General features: G+C 46.4%; 2 protein-coding genes across 2 annotated transcripts in view; both read right to left on the reverse strand.

The window, feature by feature from the left end:
- The window catches only part of MRTFB (myocardin related transcription factor B), a 208470-nt gene that overhangs the window by 127094 nt on the left and 59761 nt on the right, over positions 1-21615 (reverse strand). Inside the window, exon 2 of the mRNA XM_040973302.1 lies at positions 10041-10097. The gene's annotated coding sequence lies outside the window, so the exon portion shown is untranslated. The remainder of the gene's footprint in view (positions 1-10040; positions 10098-21615) is intronic.
- ERCC4 (ERCC excision repair 4, endonuclease catalytic subunit) overlaps positions 9651-21615 on the reverse strand; it is a 102538-nt gene continuing 90573 nt past the window's right edge. The window contains exon 12 of the transcript XR_005883191.1: positions 9651-10097. The gene's annotated coding sequence lies outside the window, so the exon portion shown is untranslated. The remainder of the gene's footprint in view (positions 10098-21615) is intronic.

A 21615-nucleotide genomic window follows, 5' to 3' on the forward strand; every position in this document is an offset into this window, starting at 1 on the left:
CAATTGATTTAAACGTGATATAGCTTTTAGGGGTCTGAGATCTTGGCATAGAAATTTTCCATTTCATTACTTAGCATACCTACACAGGACTCAAACTCATGACTTTCATCTCTTTAAAATCTAAAATACAGTTTCTTTGTCAGCCTTGAGTTTTGATGAAATAAAGAATATACAAACTTTAAGTCTATTAAATATTTATTTCAAATTCTGTTTGAGAATAAGTACTAATCTACAATTCAAATGAAAAAGATCTGAGTTATTTTTAAAATAAAGATTTAGATCCACGTATCTCTTAGTAGCTTTAGAAGCTGAGATGCAGTAACTCGTGCCTTAGAGAAATGATTAAATTACCATTTGCTTAAAAGCCCTGGGTCTACATTCAAAGACAAATTTAATAAAAGTTCTTTGATGAAAAGTTCTAGTGCAGAGAAAGAAGAGAATCCAGGAAGTAAGGCAAGGCACAAAAACCCAGTTTGCTGTGGTGTCTTGCCACGTGGCAGGATGGCAGGACAAGAGTGTTAAGCCCACAAATGCAATTCAATTCCATTTACACCTTCAAAAAGCAGACAAAAAACATAACAATCTCTCCCAAGTGTGAACAGAGTGAACGTAACAGTAACTACTTTCATAAAATTACTTATTATCTAACGCCTAAATAATGTATAAGAAGAGTACATTCAAACTACCAATGGTTTGGTTGTCCAAATAACCAAGGGGAAATCAGAGCTGGAAGCACACTCACCTCAAAATTAAAGGGTAAAATAAATCGTCATATTCCTTTGCCAGACTAATGTTCCAATAGTTAAGAGATAGAAATCAGGAGTCAGATTGCAAGATGCCAAGGTTTTAAATTTGCAACTCATTTTATTTTTATAGAAAAGATGAAATTACATTAACATCTGCTACTCAGGAAAAAAAAAATGAAGTCTTGCTATGTTGAATTCCTAGTTTTAAGGTGAACTTCCAGTCCTCCCCATTCACAAAAGCAGGGCCTGATTTATTAACTTCCTTGTCTTCTATCTCCTGAGCTGATCAAAGCACAGTTTCTTAGTACAATCTGTATTGTTCCAAGTGTTTTATAAACATCTCTTCTGAGGGTTTACAGGAGTGATCTGAAACCATATCCACGGTTTCATCCTATGAGTCAGTTATTCTTAAAAGGAAATAGAATCACTTCATCTTTATCTCCTTTATTTCTCTATATATCATGTTTATCACAAAAATTTTGAGAAAAACAAAGCAGGTGCAGAACTGTCAACAGCTAATTCCTTGCATTAAACACTAGGCAGGGTAGGGCGCACAATTTCATTATCTGGACATGAAAATAACACACATATAGTCTATCTGAACATCCACACTACCCCTTAGCCAATACCCTTCAAGGTGTATCTAGCACTCAACTTTACACTCAGGATTTGGTTTCAGATATGTATATTTCAAAGAATTATGGAAAGAAAGGGAGGGAGACGTGGGGAAAAGAAGCAAGGGACAGAGGGAGAAAGGCAGGTGGGAAGGCAGAGATCTTCCATCCACACCCCCCCTCAAGTGACCAGCAAGGATTCCAAGCCCTAAGCCTGTGCTTCATCCGGGTCTCCCACCCAGGCAGCAGGGGCCTAAGCACCTGGGCCATCTGCTGCTGCTTTTCCTAGCCAACTAGCAGGGAGCTGGACTGGAAGGGGAGCACCAAGGACACAAACTGGTGCTGCAGGTAGGATTATCCCCTGTGCTTCAACACTAGTCCCCATTCACACCTTCTAAATCTGTATTTTTTATCTTCATCCAGGAGCCAAACGATCTGTCCAAGTGCCTGCCGCAGTCACCCACCAAGTGCCAAGTGCTGTCCCTACAGGACTCCTACTAATGAAAAAACCAAGTCCAATTTAATCATTACAAAATAGGTTAATCGATTCTGAGTATGCACAGACTAAGCTGCGCTCAAACCATACATGGTTTACTCTGCCTGCTCACTCCTGAACCTTGTTCTGGGACAGAACTCGTGTCCATCACGGGTGACCAGAATCATGCCCTTGGGAGCTGGGTTCGGCTGTGTTCCCAGAGTGGACATGTATAGTTGGTTCTGCCAAGAACCCTGGCCCGCTCTCTCCAAGAGTATTCAGTGTGACAGTGGTAGGAAGCTTCCAACAAAGACCCCTGCCTGGCCAGGCAGCAAAAATCCAAGGCCAAGTGTGCGCCTGGAATTATCAAACTGCAGCTGAGAGGCAGCAGCTCCTCCCTCTCGTTTGGAGTGGAGGGAAGGTCCTGGCTCTGTGCTTGTGAGCACCTTCCCCAGCCCGAGTCCCACAGATCCTCCTGGGCCCACAATGCTTCAAGCCTTTTGCAATCTTCGGGCATCTTTGACTTGGGTAAGTCTGTGCTCTCGCGCTTCCCATCACCCTTGTCAACCCTCCCCGCCAACAAATACACAGAGAATGTCGCAGAGCTTCCTTTGGGACAGTGTGAAGAAACGTTTAAAAGTGGCATTCTTTAGGCTCACTTCTAGGCATCACAACCATCACATCTGTACCTACAGTCTATTACAACAACGATCCTAAGGGGCTCCAGGAGGCAAGGCGTACAAAGCAGCAAGATAACAGGAAGAGAATCACAGACTGAAACAAGAGGTCGGTTACTCATCCATCTCTGTAGACTCAGAACTTGCAGCTACTCTTCTCTGAGTCCTTCTCCCCAAAAAAGATTAGAAGACCTCTCTGCCACCCTGTTCCTCCACCATACTCTGGAAGCTTCCAGCAGGACACGTGACTAGGAGGTCTGACCCCCGACTCACCCCGGACCTCAAAGCCCAGCCAGATGCTCTGTGTACACTAGACATATCTAAGTGTTCACAGACTGAGGCGTGCACGCTGAGCCAGACAGAACACTGACAGACATGTTTCTGATTTAAAACGAAAAAGCACACTTGGTGTGAGGCTGGGAAGCTCAGTCTTCTCACAATGAATTAGATGAGACAAAAAAAAAAAAGATGCTTAATACCTCTAACTCATTATACAGTAATGAACTAATTTTGCATACACTTCTCAAATGAGAGTAGTCTGGAAATAAGATATTTTTAACTTACAGAAATTTTCACAGAAAATGAAGAAAAAAATCAGTAAATTGTGATTCATCAAAATTTTTTAAAAAGATTTGTTTCAAAGAAGATTAAGGTGAAAAGAGTACACCGAATAAGAGAAAAAATGTTTAATTCATATATTTGATAATATATAAAGAACTGTTACAATTCAATAAGAAGACAACCCAGTTTCTAAAATGGGCAGAGTCTGAATCACTGTTTCTCTAACTACATTCAGCAGGTGGCTAAAAGGCACAGGAAGATATCCAACACCACTAGGCACTGGAGAAATACAAACCCAAACCAGACAGACATATCGCTTCATAAGACCAACACAGGAAAGTGCTGACAAGAATGCAGAGCAACTGGAACCCTCCAACACCATTGTGGGCGCAGAAAATACTGCAGGTGGCTTGGAAAATAGTCTGCCAGGCCCTAATAAAGCTCACCAGAAGGGCAGTCTGCAACACAGCACGTTCCGCCTTTGATTACACTGCCTGCATGCTCTAACAGAGTGCCAACCGAATCCCAAGCCACTTGGCTTCTGATATGATGTCCTGGTAGTACATCCCAGGAAGCAAGGGACCCCTCCCACTCACATGGCAAGACCCAGACTGGGCTCCAGGCTCCTGTCTTTGGCCTTGCTGATCCCTGGCTCTGGTGAGCATTTGTCAAGTGTAATGAACCAGCACATGGATGCTCTTTTTGCCCATTGCTTTCTCTTACAGAGTTAAAAAAAAAAAAAGTTAAAGAAAACTTAGTTACCATGTGACCCAACAATTACACATCTATGTAGGAACCCAAAACAAATGAAAATACACATCCACTCAAAAAACATGTGCACAAATGTAACACAACTCTCAACAGCCAGAAAGGGAGTCGACCAATTGATAAATGAGACGTAAAAAGTGGTATAGCCATACAATGGAATACCACTTGGTACTAGAAGGAATAAAGTTTGGCTGTATACTACAATAAGATGGAACCTCAAACAGGCTAAGTGAAAGACAGCCCTACTGGAATAATTCCATGTGTGCGATGTGTCTAAAACAGGTCAGTCCAGAGACAGAAAGCCAGGCAGTGTGTGCCAGGGCAACGGAAAGGGAAGAACAGAAAGTTACTGGTAACAGGCTTAGGATTTCTTTTCAGAGTGACAAGTGTTCCAGAATTAGACAATAGTGACTACTGCATAATTCTGTGAATATAGTAAAATAACCAAAAAAAAAAAAAAAAAGCAAGCCCACAAACAAACGAAAACACAGTCAAGGGGCCCAGCATTGTGGCACAGCAAGGTGAGCCACAACCTGCAATGCCAGCATCCCACAAAAGCACCTGTAGGAGTCCCAGTGGCTCAGCATCTGATCAGCCCCCCGAGTGCCTGGGAAACAGAAGATGGCCTAGTACTAGGTCCCTACCACCCACCCATGTGGAGGAGCTCTCAAATCACACACTCGCTCTTGTTCGCTCTCTTTTCTTACCTCCCTCTGTAAACATGCATTTCAAACAATCTCAAAAAATAAAAACTATACATATTAAGGTTGAATTTCATGGCACATGAATTTTATCTCAATAAAACTTTTTTTTTTTTAAAGCAAGCTGCAGGCCGGTGTGATAGCCTAGAGGCTACACCCTCACCTTGCATGCTGGGATCCCACATGAGTGCCGGTTCCTGTCCTGGCTGCTCCACTTCCCACCTGCCTCCCTGCTTGTGGCCTGGGAAGGCAGTGGAGGACAGTCCAAAGCCTTGGGACCCTGTACCGCATGGGTGACCCAGAAGAAGCTCCGAGCTCCTGGCTCCTGGCTTTGGATTGGCTCCGCTCCAGCCATTGCAGCCATTTGGGGAGTGAATCAGCAGATAGAGGATTTTTCTCTCTGTCTCTCCTTCTCTCTGTGTATCTGTCTTTCCAATAAAGATAAATTTTTAAAAATTTTTAAAAATATTGCACAGTCATGTAGCAAGACTGCCATTCAGAGGCCTGGTCAAGTCATTCTACCTTTTACAGGATAACCTATTGTAAAAATACCCATCATCCACTGAAATGCGGAAACAACTTATTTTCCTATCAATAAATCCCAAGGTGACCGACCACAAAACCAAGCTCAAGGGAAAAACAAAAAAGCCCATAATTTGCAATTAGCTGTCTAGGTACAAAATGAAATTAACCAAAGTCTGTACAAAGAAAAACGTTTATCAAAACTGCTCAGTTGCCTTTGATTACCACATTTAAACATGTCAAAGTCCCTTTCACTTAGGAGGAAATGTGCCAGCTTCTTTATTAGCACAGGACAAGGGGAAACAAGCAGGCTCTCCTATAGCCAAGCTCCCATCCCGCAGAAGGTCTGTCTGTACTTGGCGCTGCTAAATTAAACAAGCTCATAGTGTATTGAACACAGTGAGCCAGACACCCTGGCAGGCTCCTCGACTACATCGGGGGCTGCTGGAGAACCTGAGGAGGGAGGGGAGGGAGATGATGCCAGTGGCAACACAACCCAACCTTCCTTCTCCACATCTCAACTGCCTGCAGCGACAGCACCGACGTCCTCACACTCACCCCATCACTCAGCGTGCCCGCTCAGTCAGCACTGACCCTGGAGCCGGACAGCTCGGGATGCAGGTCATGATTTTGTTTTTTCAACCTGCTAGTTCCACACCCATGGACACATTTCACAATCTCACTGAGCCCTTCCATTTTGGTGTGAGAACTTATTGAAGACGCACACACACACACACACACACACACAGGCAGCAGCACAGTGCTCAGGGCGTATCCCACCAAACTGCTCACAAATCTGCAACACACACACACTTGACTTCCTCATGGAGAGCAACCGGCGCTTCTACCCCAGCCACATCGAAACAACTGACAGTCTCCCCACCCAGACCCAGAGCGGAAGGTACACAAGCCATCAGTCTCTTTTTAATTATTAAATCGAGGCACCGCACCCAACATTCATTCACCTAAGAGGTCTTTAAAAACGTGCAGAACTGAGACACTGAGAAGCACTATTAGAGGGGAATGCAGTGCAATAATGGTAACCTTTCCATAAAGATTGATGCATTCTGATTGTAACTCCCAAGTGTCAGCACTCAGTATTCAGGGAAAAGGAAAAGGAAGCAGGATGGTTTTAAGCGCTCCCCAGAAGGTGTGGGAGGATACCCTTCTCCCTGACAGCAATTCATGCTTGAGTGATAGGTGCTAGAAGGTTCAGACTGAACGACTTTGCTACATTAGAACAGACTGAAATATAATTAAAACAAAATTTCACTGCATTTAACATACACCCTAAACCCTCACCAAGCAAGGATATCCCGACACCTGTCACTCCGCAGCAGTGACAGGAAGGGAAATGACGGTCTTCCAGCCACAGTCCTGCACTGGGCGTCTCACTGCCTCGGTTGGGAAGGAAGGAAGTTTCTCATGGGAGTGGGGGTGGGGATAGAGACGTTCCAAGGTGAGGACAGCCCTAGGGACTTCCACTGAACACATCATCGCCCTCTGGCCTGAAGCTACTCTTCTCTCTTCCTCTTTCCAAAACTCTACCCCTAAGAGGGTGAGTTAGTAACATCCTTGGGAGAAACCAACGCTGAGACTCCAGAGAAGCCAGCCCTGTGTTGTCTTGGCTGAGGCTGGCGGCCCTGAATCACAGGTTTCCTCTTCACTGATCACGCAAGCGCCTCTTAACAGGCTGCTGCCACAGACTCTGGACAGGAAGACGGAGCTCTGCTCCTCTGCCCAACCATTCAACCAAATGACCACTTATCCTGCCATTTGAACCTTCAAGCTTTATGCCTAAAACAGGAAGAAACCATTACAAATGCACAAAATCTAGCCCATTAAATATGCACACAGCTTTAAAAATCACTTTTAAATATACCATAAAAATTTACAAATGCATCTAACAGGAAAAATAATTGATAAACCTGCAACTTTAATTAGTACTTTTGTTCAACTACTATTATTTCCTCACTTTCATACCTTATTTTTAAAATCAAGATTTTAAAGCACACAATTAGAGAAATTAACACATCAGTAAAATGAAACCTACCATAGAAGCAAACTCCTGTGTCCTGTACTGGCACCAAAAAGCGATTCCAGAACCAGAACCCTTGGTTACTGTAGCCCACAGTCCAAGGCTGCACCACAGCTACAGGGAGGCAGCGGAGAGAAAGGCCATGATCCACAGCCTCCCTGACCCACAGCCTCCCTGACCCACAGCCTCCCTGACCCACAGCCTCCCTGACCCACAGCCCTGTGCACAGAGATGCAACCAGTTCCTACCACAGCAGCCTAGGTTAAACCTTGGACTACTAAAAAAAAAGTTGCTAATCAAATTAAAGGGCAAATAAACATTGCTAAAGAATCATTTAATCAATTAAAACTTTTACATGCAAATAACTGCTGCTAAAATACGAATTAAGACACACTCGCACATTCCTTAGAATCTCATACTCCAAGGGAAACAGTGTATGGACCAAGAGACGGAACACTGCTTACGCCTGTTAGATAACTGTCGCCTTGTTCAGTTATTATTGCTGTGAAAAACTGGTGTAGGCATCAGGAAAGCTCAATAGACAGGGCACTGGACAAAGATATATTATAAATATACACACACACATACCCTTCGTAAGAGCAGACCATCTATTTTCCTACTTTGTTTAAAAAAGAAAGATGCTGACCCATACAATTAAAGCACAGGTCATTTTATCTCCATTAAAATTAAAAGTATATTTGGGGACATACACTTAATTCCTGACTTCAAATTACATATTATGAATTACATGAGGAATATTCCCTGGTCCAACAAAGAATTCTCCAATAAAACTGAGTATCCTGCTTAAAGCCAGATCCTTACTTGGCCCTAACAACAGTAACAACAAATAAGCAAAGTTAAAACATGGCAGTGTGTATATGAGAAACAGTACAAATCAAAATTCCAAACAAAATGTCACAAAATGTTTCAGTGCAAAGTGTCACTACAGTTATGTATGTCTTGAATTTTAGGTGGTTATAAAAATCAGATACTAGTTTTCCCTTCCAAATTAAAATTTAAGCCATTTCTCCTTTACACCTTAATTTTAACAGTAACATTATATGCCAATCATTGGTTCCTTCATATGCAATCTAAGTGTCTGCCACGCCCATGGCAGGTAATCCACTAGGTGTGAGACATGTGGTCCCCAATACTGTTCAGGCAACAACAGTAACTTGGGGTGGAAAGAAAAGTACTCGCATGAAGGGCAAGCTATATGAATCTGTATTTGACATCTAGAAAAAGCAGGTGACAACTTTTTATTAACTCAAATAGCAAACAGTAGGTCAATGACAAAGCTATATTGATTTCATTTGATACCTTCCTTAACTTACTTAAGTGAAAAAAAATCTAAAGCAAACATGAAAATCAGAAATTATATAGACATTGGTAAAAATCTCTTGGACAGAGGAGACTCAACAAATATTTATTGGTGAATGAATAGCCACATAACTAACATAAGACAACTAATATTACATTATCACTCAGGTTAGCAAGTTATATATGCTAATCTGAAACTAGTTTACACGCTGAAATATGTTAATTGGTTTTTAATGCTTTTTAAAATTCTCCAATACGTGAATTTAAAAATGAAGGTATTGCTCTCTGTAGAGGAAAACTTAACAGTATTCAAAATAATTATCATTGGTTGATAAAAAATTAAAGAGACCTAAAAAATAATGAAATTGTCATCACATTCAAAGTCCAAGTGTGCATCACATGAGGACAAGTATGTACCAATAAGTATCTTCAGGTTAAACACACACACACACACACACACACACAATCTCAGAAAGATACTGTTGATTTTCTTCTAGAGGATTGGCAAAGCCGGGCAGCAAGGGCAAGAAAGACAGGATTGTCAAATTTTGGATGGTATAAACTAGCAGTCTTCACAGAAACAGTTTAACCAATATTTACAAATTAGTCTCATCTGTCAGGTTGCCTGGTTACAGTCTCAGTACTCCAGTTTACACCCAGCTCCTGCTGAGTGCACCAGGAGACACAGGAAGTGACGACTCAACTGAGACCCGGGCCGGCTGTGACTCCCGGCTCCTGCCTGGCACAGCCCCTGCTGCTGTGCCATTCCTGGACTCCTGGCTCCTGCCTGGCACAGCCCCAGCTGCTGTGCCATTCCTGGACTCCTGGCTCCTGCCTGGCACAGCCCCAGCTGCTGTGCCATTCCTGGACTCCTGGCTCCTGCCTGGCACAGCCCCTGCTGCTGTGCCATTCCTGGAACAACTAGAGGTCAGGGATGCACTCCCTCTTCTACCTCACAAATAAATGGATAAGAGAATGTTTATCAAAGGAGAAAATAAGGTATGGTATTGTCAAATAATGAAATATTATGCACTCAGTAATATGATAACATGACTTTTCAAATTCAAAACAAAGGTACAAAGCATGCATTTTTCCCCAAAAGACCACCCTATCTAGTATAGAGCAATTCGTTAAAACGTTGCATATTAATACTTCTGCATGCATAAATTTCTAAAAGTATATTCACCAAAATAGTAACTGCAGTGATTTCTTGAGAGAAGGAGGTGTGTGCTTGCCTTTGTTACTACCAGGTTTTCAGCAGAGGTTAAGTTTTCCTCACTATTACAACAAGAAAACACAACAAACTTCCATTTGAAAACAAAGAAGTGTTTCTGTCTCACCCAAAGTGGCTTAAATTTGTCCCCATTTCAAAGTAGAAGTACTCACTGGCTACTGCAAGCACAGACAACCAACAAACAGCTCTGGGCTTCCACTTGCCAGATCTGCTAACCGCCATGCTGAGATGTTCACCGCATCTATTCAAAGAGCTGGGGGAAGCCCACACACTGGGCACCCCACAAACCTCAGGTTCTAATGAACTGAAACAGTCTACATTGCAAATCTTAACATAGCAGATTTTTTTTTCATTTCTTTAAAAAATTAAATCATAAAAACTTACCTCTGTAAAATACTAATTTTCCTGTCTTACATTCTTCTTAGCACCTTTAATATAAACCTAAGAGAAAAAAAAAAAGAAAAATAATTACTTTTTACTGAACACCTACTACATGCCAGCAAGGATTTTAGTGAAATCCTCCTGAAGACTTGAAGTCCAAGACAAATCAAAGGTATAAAACAGAAGTTACCAACACGGGATGGCTGGGAAGCAAAGAACAAACAGAAAGTGTAATGGGGAAGGGGGATGGCAACACGGTGGCACAGCACATTGATTCTCTTCCTGCAGTGCCAGCATCCCTCACAGACATCAATTAGAGGCCCAGTTGCTCCACTTCCAATCTGGCTTTGGACTAGCTCAGCTCTGGTTGCTGTAGCCATTTGGAAAGTGAGCCTGTGGATGGGAACATATCTCTGACTTTCCTTCTACCTCTGTAACTCTTTTAAGTGAAATAAATAAAATGGGCCCAGATGCACATGGAAGATATGACAGCCCACTAGGGCATAAAGAGGACATCTAGTATCACAGCAAAAGAAGGAGGGCAGAACAAACTGGACAGCATTTCAGAACTCTTGAAACCATCTAGGCAGAACCCTCAGAGCATGCTGCGCATCAGGATCCCTGGGTTGGTACCAGGGGGCTGTTCCCATCCCTGGGTACTGGGGTGGCTGGAAGCCTGTGTGGGGCATCGCCCCTTGTCTTTCCCCTTCCCCCAGATACAGGATGAAGAAAAAGAAAATTGGGAACAATGGTCATACCCACTTTCCCCTAACCCTTGATCCTTTCCACTCTGATCAACTATGTAAACATCACCAAAAATAAAAGTAAAAACACAGACCATCTGCAACTGAAGTCCAGCCTGGCCACCTCCTAGCCATGTGACCTGTCACCTTCCCTTGGTGCGCCTGTGTTCCCTGTGCACACTAACAGGACCCAGCTAGCAAGACTGCAAAGGACTATATAGGATCACCCATATCAAGGACTCAAAAAGCTCCTGAGAAACAATAAATGTTTCATAAATGTGTTCTAGTGGTAGTGCAAATACAGGCTTATCTTTTTAAAAAATCTTACTTTTCCATGATCTTCAAAAGTTTCTATTTGTTTATTTAAAAAGCAGAAAGAGGATTTTCCACTGCTAGTTCACACCCCAAATGCTTGAAGATGCTGAGGCTGCGTCAGTTCGAAGCCAAGGGCCTGGATGCAACCCAGGTGCCCCAGGTGTGTGCCAGGGGCCTAAGTCACTGAGCCCCGGGGTGCACTCTGGCAGGAACCTGGAATCCAAAGTTGAGCCCTGGAGTCAGGGAAGCAGGGTCAAAGCCAGGCATTCCAAAGCAGGACAACCGCCACCCCACGCCACCGCCACCACCATGCCACCGAGCCAAAGACCCACCCCAGAGCTCTCACTATACACCAAATAAAGTGGACTCTCACCCCCCACTGTTTACTGTACTTATTACCATTATCAGAAAAGGCCACATCCTCCTCCTCCAGGGGATTACAGTGTACTGGGTGACTTAAATGTTAAGCAGACACTTAATACAAGCACACTTTAAAAAGTTCATGCCTAACTGTATTAAAATCTAAGTTCATTTGGGTGAAAAAAATGTTTACGTCCATGTACACAAAGGGTATTAGAAAATTCAGGGAAAATGTCCATTATGTAAAAACTACATGTGAATTTCAAGAACTTTTGCACCAAAATAAGCTTATTTTTTCAACTCCATTGTCCATGAACTTTTTGAAGTACTGTCAGCAGAAGGTAAAACAAAGACCAAAGCCAATTACTCATTCACTTCTTTGACAGTTGCCTGAATGGAGATGGCCTGCTTGGTGTTCTGCTGAGTCTTAGGCGTTCTGCCTTGCATGAGAGAGTTTTGTGTGGCTCTTCCCAGGGCTCCCAGCCTGCCAAGCAGCAAGTTGCAGACAGAAGCTGTACCGGGAAACGGGGGCTGTTTTTTTCACTGGGGAGGGGACAGTACTTAAGAGAAGTGGCAGAATTAGAGAGCAGAACTTTCTGGATGGGAAAGAAGGTGTCACAGGAGACAGGAGGCCTTGTGGGGAGCACCTGGCCTGCTCTGAGGATGCTGTGACCCAGGTGAGGACCAAGCAGCAAGGCTACAAAGAGAGAGCCTTGAAGCCCAGGCTGCCTTTGTTCTCCAATGCACTGATTGCTCAAGTTGAGAGTTTGAACTTCAGTTTGAGCATCTCTTCCTTGTAATTCTCCACGGTCTCCTCCTCTCTCTTAAATATGAGAGAATAAACAGCAGAAAAGCGACTATCATGACCTCAAAGCTTACTGGTGACAGCAATGGAACAGGCAAGACATTAATGCATGAGTAGCACAGGTTTTTTTTTTTTAAATCTTCCCAACATTCTTACAAAAAAAAAAAAAGTACTGTTCCTTTTACATATTAGGAAACTGAGGCTTGCTGAGAAGTCAAATAGATTCCAAGTTTATAACTTTAACACAATCTCTAATAATTTTTTTCTGAAACTAGATAAACAATTCCAAAGTTCACATGGAAAAGCAAACAAGCAAAGAATTGCCAAGAAAATAAACACAAAAAGGGAAAACTAATTTTGAAGTGTATTAAATAAAACATTTTATAAAACCCATAACGTGGTCTTGGCAAAAGAATGTAAAGACTGATGTAGTATAATCCAAGTCTGAAACATCCAGATGCTCACGGCACAGTAACAACAGACTCAGAGATGGAGCCAGAGACCAACCAAGTGAGCTCAGTACACTCACTGCACAGAATTCAAAATGCATCAGATCAGGGCAAACCTGAAGCCATCACAGCCAGGAGCAAAAACCAACAATCTTGGGAGCTGTTTTGGGGACCCAAAATCCTGACGCATAAAAGACTAATTAAAAAAAAAACTAAAGAAAAATAAGTTAAGCTTTCTGTATAGCAAAATATATGAAAGTAAGATAAAGTAGGGTACCATGGGTACTCATATCATAGACTAACTCATAAAATCTTAGAAACTGATAAGAAAGCTGCCCAAGGGAATAACTGCAAACAGTACGAACAGTCAGTTCACAGAAAAATGGACACAGCTAGCCTGCGAGCACACGAAGCGATGCTGAGCCTCATTCATATTGAAACCATGGCACATGACAACTCCACTGTGCTGGCACTCTCAGCTGCCACGCTGACACACACAGACTCTGCCCACACCTGGTCCTAGAGTGCAGCTGGCCCTCAGTACCCAACCGCTCTGCATCCACCGACTCCAACGGCTGTGCAGCCAAAACACCAGAACAAGAAATTTTATTATGGCCATCACTAAAAATTATAATTTAAAGCATGTGATTTTAATAACCTATATTTTAAAAAGTTACTTGGAGGGGTGAGGAACTGAGAGACAGGAAGCTACAATGAGAAGCATGCGCTAGTCTAACGTTCTCAAAAGTGTGGTCCCTGGACCACCAGCAGCAGACAGCTGTTACAACGCAAATACTCCAGCTGCAGTCCAGACACACTGAGTCACCAAGCGGAGCAGTGGACTGACTAGCAGGCCATGTCACAGACACTCAAGTCCGAGAGCACTCATCTAGTCCCGTCCCTCGCCCAGAGTCACACGCATCACGCTTAGAAGGACCTGGCTGGATGGTGACGGGTCACAGAGCGCACATCGCAAGCAAGCTCCGGGGCGCTTCTCACGTGTTGCTACTTTCCAGAGCACCTGAGCAGCAAGGCTCACAGCCACCTAAAAAGCTGCCCTCAGAAGCACCCGGGAAAGTCTGGATGCAGGACTTCCTGGCTGACACCAGAGCTGGCTTCCCAGATCACCTGCACAGGCACCGCGCAGGCATGTTTCAAAACATATTTACTAAAACAATGATAACAAATATGAAATATCGAGATGAAATGTATGGACAGCCCATTGGCAGGAAAAGCTCCCTTCATAGGTGAATTTATAAGTTTTCCAAGATGGAAAACAAACCCCCCCAAAAAACCCAAACAAAACAAAACAGATGGGCCTGGCGCAGTGGCACAGTGGTTAAGGTCCTCGCCTTGCACACCCGGGATCCCATATGGGCGCCGGTTCTATCCCGGCAGCCCCGCTTCCCTTCCAGCTCCCTGCCTGTGGCCCGGGAAAGCAGTCGAGGACGGCCCAAAGCTTTGGGACCCTGCACCCGCGTGGGAGACCCGGAAGAGGCTCCTGGCTTCGGATTGGCATAGCATCGGCCGTTGCGCTCACTTGTGAATCATCGGATGGAAGATCTTCCTCTCTGTATATCCGCCTTTCCAATAAAAAAATAACAAAAATAAATATTTAAAAAAAAAACAAAACAGAACAAAAAAAATATGTTCATATGGCTGCCTCGTTAACTTTACCTCAATACATTCACCTTACCATTTGTACTGCATGAAAAAACACCATGCAGTTTGGTTCAACTGAAACATTTTTTAAATATTCTTATATTTACACACACTGTTTATTTGTGGGCTTTTGGCCGGGGGTGGGGAAGGGAGAGAAGTAATCTCTTGTTTTTCGAAAGGCAAAGAGAAAAAGACAAGAAAAAAAGAAAAAGGGAAAGAGATACGTCCCATGCTTGAGTTCGTTCTCTGTAGGCCCTAACAGCTGGAGTTGGGCCAGGCCACGGCCAGGAGCAAGGAGCCAGGAACTCAATCCAGGGACCCCAGGACTTGAGCCATCACCTGCACACTCCCAGGAAACGCATAAGCATGAAGGTGGCTTCAGTGAAATTAGGGTATGGGGCATCCCAAACTTAGTCTTAACACATATCCAATCAAATGCTCACCCCTATAGGAATCTTGCTTGGTTTAGATGGAAGGATCTGGAAAAGTATATTTTGCAAGTTCCTCTTTGGGTGAGGCCTTGAGTGTTAAACATTAATCAATGTGTTGACATTTTTACGCATGCCTCTTTTAGTGAGTCAATAATACGCTTTCACTTTATGTACCACTAAAAGAAAAGCTTGCCAATTAAGCCACTCGTACCAATTTTAAAACTTCCATCTCAGATGTGCATTAAAAAAAAAATCAATGAAACATCTTAACGACAAACTCCCGAGCTATGTGCACAGTAACTGATCCACTTGCACTCCAGCTAACATTTCGTGTCTCTAAAATGTAAACTTCATGAAGACATGGATTGTGTGATTGCATGCATTCACCTAACAAGGTACCCTGTCCACCTCGGGCACTGGAACATTATCAATACTTCGCAATCCATAGGTATTTAGTTCATTTACATAGAGAACATTGTTTAAGCAGTTCTTTTAGAAAATAGCAGCGATCTCTTCTGCTCTGTAACATGACAGTGCTTGTTTAAAGCAATAAAAATTAATTACTCTCAATGTGGGTAATTTTCCAACTCTGAAGTATTCGATATGTTCCTAGACAATTTAAAATGCATTCCTCTATTTTGACAACAGTCTCTGTTTCCATAGCACCTTCCAAAAGTAACACGCAATGAACACAAAACATTTTGCAGCAAGAAGCAACTTATCTATCTAACAAAATGTAAAATAAACGGCCTTTTTTTAACAAGGGTGGCAAAAAGTGTTACACTGTAGCTATAAGGTCATCTGAATTCAACTTTCTTAACTCTATTTCCATTTTTTTCCAAACTAAGCAGCAAGATGAGTGAGCTTCAAAGGCAAACACTGTCCAATGAATCACACACGAGGACAGCCACGTGAGCCTCTGCCGCCTCAGCGCTCTGCACACCTCTGCGGCATCGACTCCGAGTCGGGCTTGCAGGAAAGGGTCCCGAAATGCGATCACCCTACCGCCTGTTTCGGATCCTCAGCGTTATCCATACATTACTGCTGTCCCGTTTCAACTGCCGACTGATCCAAGTATTTACCTGCTAACATTTCTAACCCTTTCTACTGCCCACACGAGGCCTGTCCAACAGGGACTCAGCCTGCCTCCCACAAGCATCAAGGCAAGTGTCACCACCCAAGGGCCCCTCCCTTCCGCAGACAGGGCCTGGACACTTTCCCCAACCACGGCGGGGAGGTCTGACTCCTTTGGCTGTTGGAATCAAACGGTTCATGGTGATGCTTCTTCAGAGCGGTCCTCAGAGAGGACTACAACTGTCCCCAAAGAACATTCTCGGCTACCGACGAGATGGGGGACACCACTGGCTCGGGCGGGGCAGCTCTGTGTAACCATGACCCACCCAGGCCCAACGGTCATCCAGAGGAAACCTGCTCCAAATTAGCACTGCAAGAACATCTTAAAAAAAAAAAAACTGTATAGAAAGAATAGGGGGGAAAAACAGCTGTCAGCAAAAACGTAGGATATAAAGGTAGTTTCTGCTTAAACTGGGGAAACTGGCTAAAAGTAAGCGATCGTGTCCTCACCCACTAACAGCTAACTGCACCAGGTGTAACACGGAGTACACGCACCAGCAAGGTCCCGACACTGAAGCCCAAAACTCTGCGTCCTGGTCACGTCCTGATCACCAACGGTAAGGGGCAGGCATCCCTATTGCTCCCGCGTCTGGGACACCACAGAGGCCCTGCAAGCAGTGCTATCTAACACGGCGTCCCTGGAGGGGTCCTATTATCTCCAGCTGACTTGAGTAGTCCCTAATTCACCCCGCCACGTTTTCCCTATCAACCCAGGAGGTTCCTATTTGATTAGCATCAAAGGTTACTCCGCCCCTTCCCACCCACCAGCTCTCTATCTCCACTCTGCTTTGATTTGAAAAAAGTTCCTTTTTTTTCTTTTTTTCTTTTCTTTTTCTTTTTTTCTTTTTTTTTTAGTTTAAATCAATCCAAACATCTCTAGGGAAGCAGGGACAAGCAGCCCGGGAGCCGAGTGCTAGAAGTCAGTGACACCGCGAGGGCCGTGCGCCCTTCTCTCTCCCCTTCACGCCACACTTGTCTGGGCTGTGGGTGGGCTTCGATCCCTGGAGAAGTTCACCCCAGGGCCGTCCCAGGGACTCAGCTGCAGGCTACGAGGGCGGGGGGTTAGAGACCCACGTTATCCACTCCAGGGGGCATCACGTGCAGAAACAAAAACAAAAATCAAACTTTGGAAAAAGTTTCCTTTGCCCCCAGGCCAGCCCTGCGTTCCCATCCTTCCAACGTCCCGGTTGGCCTGACACCGACCCCACACACTCCAGCCCCAAGTCCACTTCTGCTCTCTCATGGGGTCAAACAAGCACTCTAGATCTTTTAGGGGGTCGGGGATCCTTTGGGGAATTGCCTACAAGCCGTGGGAAACAAAACCAAAAACCTTCTCTAGGGAAACCCACCGCGAAAAAGGCTGCTTCCAATCTCGGAGATTGAGGAGGGGGAGGGGAGACGATTCCAGGCACTCCGTCCACGGCCCCATCGAGACCCCCAAGGAAAGAAGGGCGCACACGGGGGCGGTGAGAGTGGGGGACACGGGCAGGAGGACTAGAGGTCAGCCCCGGCCGTGGGCACCGGGACGGGAGGCCCGCAGCCCGCCCGGCCCCGCGGTGTGGCTCTGGGCAGGGCGCTTCGCTTCTCTGTGCACAGCCCCGGCATGCAAGCGCGCCCCAGGAGTGCCAGGGGCGGTAGGCAACGGTGCTGTCCCGGCCCGGAGAGGGGCCGAGCCTGTCGCCACGAGGACCCCGGGGCGCACGGACACTTGGCCGAGGGAGGGACCGGCCCGGACGGCCCCGCGGCCCCCGAGCCCCGCCCCGCGCCGGGCGCCCGGGACAGCACGGACCCGGGACGGGGCGGGCTCGGGGTAAGGGAGAGACGCCCAGCACGCCTGCGGGCCGGCCGGCCACCCCGCCCGCTCCCCCGAGCAGGACCGCGGGGCTCAGCCGCTCTCGCCCTCCTCAGCCCCCAACGGCCGCCGCCGCCGCCGCCGCCCGCACCTCAGCTCACCTCCCGGGCCGCCGCCGCCGCCGCCGCTGCCGCTGCCGCCGCCGCCGCTGCGCGATCTCGCGAGACTTGGCTCCCCTCTGCGCTCCCCCGCCCTCCCCGCGCCGCCGCGCGGACCCCGGCCTGTGGAAGCGGCGGGGCGCGCTGCCTGAACGCCGCCCACCGGGCCTGCCTTCCCGCGGCCCGCCCTCCGCTCGGCCGGAGTCCGGGTCTCCACCCACCCGCCCGTGACGGCGCAGGGTTAAAGCCCAGGTGCGAGACGGGCCGCCTCCCTCTTACCTGGCCGGCTGCGGGCGGGCGCGCATGCGCGTGTGCAAAAAAAAAAAAAAATAGGGGGCCCAGGTCCCCCGACGCCTCGGCCGAAGCTGCTGACCCCCGGGACCGCAGGAGTCCTGGTGGCCAGTGGGAGTGTTCGCCACTCGCCGAGCGCTGTAGCCCGCTCCCCTCGGGTCTTCACCCGGGTCCTGAAGAGCAGCTACTTCCCCATCCTGCGCATTCCAGAGAGGAGAAGATGGAGGCTTGGCAAGGTGAAGCGACTGACTCCAGGACACAGAGCTGCTGCTGGAATCCGGGGCTGTCTGAGACCCAAGTCCCTGTTCTCTGTCTCCATGCTAACTTCCAGGCCCTGGGCCGGGTCGGGGGACTCCTTTGGAAGGGCAGGGGATGGAAGGGGTGCGTCTCAGCTTCGCTACCCCCACCCACCACCCATGATTCAGCAAGGTGACAGTGGGTGCGTGCTGTTTTTCTTCCAACTACATCAAGATCAGCATCAAGACCTAGCCTTCGTGACTGTCACATGCTGGCCCACCCACCCTCAAACCTGGCCATTCTCCCCTGAAACGGGCCTGTCAGCAGATGGGAGGCCCGGTGGGTGGCAGCAGGGAGAAGTGGGGGAGCTCATTTATTCCACCAGTCAACCCTGGATTGGGGTTCTCTGGAGAAGCAGAACCACTAGAATGGGTACAGAACCCTGCCTGGGATTGGTTCCCTGGGTCTAGAAGGCCCTTCCAAGAACCTGCAGGTGCAGCTCAGCCCAAGGCTAAAGGCCTGGGAATTGGGGCGGTGGGGGAGGGGCCTGCACAGGTGAGCAAGGAAACTGAAGCGAATCACAAACGCATATAAAGGCTGGGATTCTCTCAGGGCAGCCGGAGGTTGGAATCTTAGCACCAGAAAATAGCATGCTCGCCTTTCATCTAGGACCCCAAGTATTGGGAGTGGAAGAGTACAGGCTCCTGTTCTCAGGCAAACGCCCTGTCAGCCAGACCCAGGGATGATGCCTCACCAGCTTACAGCTTAACCCTTAGCCCAGTCAAGTTGGCCCCTCAGATGAAATCCTACAGGGGTTGCAAATCTACAGGAAATCAGATGGTTGTTCTCATGATGCAAAGGAAGAACCAAGGGCCTGGCAGGTGCAAGGACATGTCCACGTGGGTATGTGCTAAGTGACAAGGTTGGGATTCCAGCCCAGATCAGTGCACCTCTAAATCCACAGATATGGACCTCAAAAGCCAGTAAATTTCTGCTCCATGCTGAAAGCCTTTATCATCATGAATTGGAAGACTGACGCTCACTGAGGTCCAAGCCTGTAGTTTTTAAGACTGCATAGTCTCCTCTAGGCTGAATGAGAAGCTAGATAGGTTGAGGAGAGGGCTAACCAAATTAATATACCTAGAAAAGCGCCTGGCCCAGCCTGAGTGCACTACATTGCAACTATTATTACCATGGGTGAGTTTGCCGTGATATTTTCTTCTTTCCGCATCTCCCAATATAAACTCCAGCTCAGCTGGGAAGATCTGCTTACACATGGGAATCAAATTAGTTTCTAGCACCCAGAAAGCAACAAATGCCTTTTTACATGGACACAATTATAACCCCAGCACATCCCCTAAAATGGAAGGAGACCAGCTGTCCCTTTCCAATTTCCTGGGAGACACTGGTGGCCTGTTTGGTAAAGGACTCCCTTTATATAGCAAAAGCCACCCACCTACTTTTAAAGATCTCACTCTTGAAGTCAAGTCATGCACAAAAACAAAAAGCGAAAAAATTCACCAGCTGACACTTAGGAGTATTTTAAGCAAGATTGGGAGTTAACGCTACAGTAACATCAAGACGAGGGTAGGAAAAGTGTAGCAGGAACTGAGGCTGCCACCACCCTTAGGCCTTGGTACCTCCAATTCAGGTTTCCACCCCAATCCAAGGCATATCACACACCCCCAATCCATGGCAATGCCTTGCTGTGGATGCAATCCTCACAGGCAAGAGACTGGACAACAAGATCCAAGGGGCATTATTGTTTGAACCAAAAAAGAAAAAGAAAAAAAAAAAACAAAGAACAACTTGGGGTGATTCTAATTTGCACACCTCTAAGGGTTTCCAAAAAGCACTAGTGAAGATTGTTTGATCCAAGCAGGATTTTATAAATGCTATAACAGATTTGTTTAAATTAAAAACAAAACAAACAAACAAACAATGGAAGCACTGAGTGCCAGGTGTTGTGTTAGTGGCTACAGGCAAGACACGGTCTGCACCCTCACCTGCATTTGTGGCCTGGAGGGAAAGCAGGATATTGAACCAAGCAGGTGGCACCAAGAAGAGGAGCCAGGGGGCCTCTTTCAGAAGTGGCTGAATGGAAAGGTGATAAAGGACTGGCTTAAATCAAGTCCTAAGGGCATACCTGAGTCAGCTAGCAAAGAGGAGAGGGGAGAGTGTTCTAGAGATGGGAATAGCATGGCTCAAATATAAATTAGAAGTGCTGGTGGCTGGGCAGAGTCGGCCAGGGCACTACACACAGACGGCAGGAAGGAAGGAAGCCAACTAAAGTGGAAGGATGTCACAGACAGTGCCACTGGTCCCTACATGAGCACCTGTCCCTGTTGGTCAGTCCAAATTCATTATAGACTCAGACCTACCACTGTTTGGCCAAAGATGCTGAACCATCTGTGTTTGAGAAAATGTCCCAGCACCACAGAGCAGATGTCAAGATGCCCAACTCTTGCTTCTCTTGCAATAAGGACGAGGGCTGTGATGTAGTCTCTCCCTCCTGGCCAGAGGCACCAAATGGGGCTGAATTCTCACGTGAGCTTTGGTGCTGTTACTGTGACCAGTGGCTGACAGGGCCAGCTGTAGGGATGGCAGTTGTGGGATCAAGCTTTGGGTGGGGAAGTGGCGCCCGCACTGACGGCAGCAAGTGGTTGGAGGGATGGCAGGCTCTGGGTGCACAGCCTCTGCTGGGAGGTTAGTCCATCAATCCAAGCCTGCAGTGTGGTTTGGGGCACTTTTCCTAGAAGCTTGGCCTCAAATTGTTTCTTCTTTCCCCCTCCAGTCTTCCCAATGATTTTGTGGGCTGTGTAACATCCGCTGTTGAATTCTCCTTTCTGCTTAAGGAAGCTGGCATTTCTACCTAAGAACACTGATCCCCTCATAGGCCAAAGCCAAGTGGAGCCATCAAGACTTGCTAGAGGAAGTAGAGAGGGAAGTTTTCTCTGGAAGCTCCTAGGAAGCTGGCATGCTCCCTTCACTTCACATAGAACTGCAGTTGCACCAATAGTTTTCTCTGCAACTGTGCTGCACGTTGGCTTTGATGTAGGGCCTGTGGGGAGAGACTGGGGCTTTAATTCTATCACCATGCTGCTGGATTATCCCCAGATCTGCAGAGCTCTGTGGACATGCCCTTCCCTGAGCTAATGCATGTGGTTAAACCAATTATAGTTGATTTCTCCATTCCTTTGG

The sequence above is a fragment of the Ochotona curzoniae genome, unplaced genomic scaffold, assembly GCF_017591425.1.
Source record: "Ochotona curzoniae isolate NIBS_2020 unplaced genomic scaffold, NIBS_Ocur_1.0 contig_2321, whole genome shotgun sequence".
Taxonomy (NCBI): Eukaryota; Metazoa; Chordata; class Mammalia; order Lagomorpha; family Ochotonidae; genus Ochotona; species Ochotona curzoniae.